Raw genomic sequence first — 2003 nt, forward strand, 5'->3', positions numbered from 1 at the left:
ACACACACACACACTTATACTAGTGAATTGCGTGTGTTTTGAACACACTTCGTCTAAAGTGGAGCCGGATAGAGGAGTTCTCCGATGACGAAAAACAACAGTGATTGGCATATTCACGTTCGGATCTGCCACAACGTATTAAGAATGAATAGATATGCCTGCGCCATGCACTGGGCTGGTCCACCGAAAGCATGAAAGGTAAAGTGGTCTCCCGTGAGATTTGAACTCTGAGTACAGAGAACCGGAACAAATACCTCATGTTCCATCCGACCTGCTAACGACTCTGTCACTTGATCGTCTTTGGAACATAAGGACGATGATTCTTATCTACTACGATCTATATGCACTGTGCGTTTATATGAGATGACCTCTCAAGGTGAATACCGCAGTATTCAGTGTTCTAACCAGACGTTCACGTTAAGGTGGATATAAAGATTGCCTTTTGGTACTAATACTGTTTCCGTGTCTGATAATAATTTTTCATAAGCACGAATATTTTTGAAGGTCACTCCGTTAGTATTTAGTGATTATAGGCTGTAAATAGAAGTAAAAGCTGAATATTTTACTCTTATCTAATGAAAATTTTTTATGTCCCTCGATAAATCCCTCAGTTGAATCCTGTTTTAATCTTACTGTATTTTTAAAATTGCTTTTACAGTCATAAGACTCACAGCTTTTGTAAAGCTTTGTTGACACTATCACGAGCATGTTTTTGTTGTAGACTGGTTTAAGGTGACGATTGGTTGAATTGCTGAATGAAAATGTATTTCTCGGGTTGCGTGAAGAAGTAACTGACAACAGCCACGAATAATTAACAGAAGATTTTTATTATGGCACATACAGTTTTAATTATGTTGATCTGTTACAAATGATAATAGCAATAATTACTTACCAGGAGAGACATACTGCTTGGAGTTTACGACAAGCTTACTGATACAGTAATCTATGGTTGGCCCTTCATTACTGGAAACAATTCTATATTTGTGGCGACAATGATTCCTGTCGACTATCAGTTATCTATCTTATGGCGAGAATGGGAACACAACAGGCAGCTGCTTCATCATTCTGCAATTTGCCTTAGCCGTCTGGCAAGTATGGAGGCGCTTATTGCTTAACCGTCTTCCAACATTCTCCCATTAGTTACTGCCAAGAAAAACGACCTTATACGGATTGAAGAAAAATTCTAGAAGATTGAATCACGCGATGGCTTGATGCTGATTAGTCGTTTAATAGACCGATCACGTGAAACTACTGTAGTTTGCTCGTGATATCTGACCGCGTATCCAGTGATTCAGTTTCGAATCACCGCTACAACAGTTTAGCGATAACTGAAGGCAGTAGCATAGCTAGGTTGTGGGCGATCGAGCAGTCCTCCTCGGAAGACACTTTTATATATAGGAGCGGCATGTTTGGGTCTGCTGCATAAGCCAGTTTTGTTACGGATGAAGCGGCAAATCCAAGGGCTGCCTCAGACGGCACACACCTTTAGCTACGCCACTAACTGAAACATTACAGTTTTCCTGTACAGATTGCAGCTAATTAGCAAAAGACCTTCCTGAATGTTCCAGAGTTTTTATAAGGGTTCTCCACTAAATAGGCCCCCATATAGATTGTCCCTACACATTCAAATTAGTAGGTCGATTATGTTTATGATGTTACAGTGATTGGTAGTTTACTAACTAAATGACTGCTGCTGCTGTTGTTGCTGTTACATGTGATGTTTCTGTTTTAGGTTTCTGTCAGATGACTGAGTACATGCTTCTCCTTGTCACAATAACAAGTACATCTGATCTCTTCAATACATAAAATAAATAAAAAGCTGACACAGACTCACTTCCTGTTGATCTCATTCTTCAATTGTATGATTGTTATTTACACTTAATACTGGTTGTGTTCGTGTAGTGGGGAAAGGGTGCAGTATGGCCGAATGGTTAAAACGTTCGTTTCACAACTACGAATATATATATATATATATATATATATATATATATATATATATATAT

This window comes from Octopus bimaculoides, chromosome 5 (genome assembly GCF_001194135.2).
Source record: "Octopus bimaculoides isolate UCB-OBI-ISO-001 chromosome 5, ASM119413v2, whole genome shotgun sequence".
NCBI classification, from domain to species: Eukaryota; Metazoa; Mollusca; class Cephalopoda; order Octopoda; family Octopodidae; genus Octopus; species Octopus bimaculoides.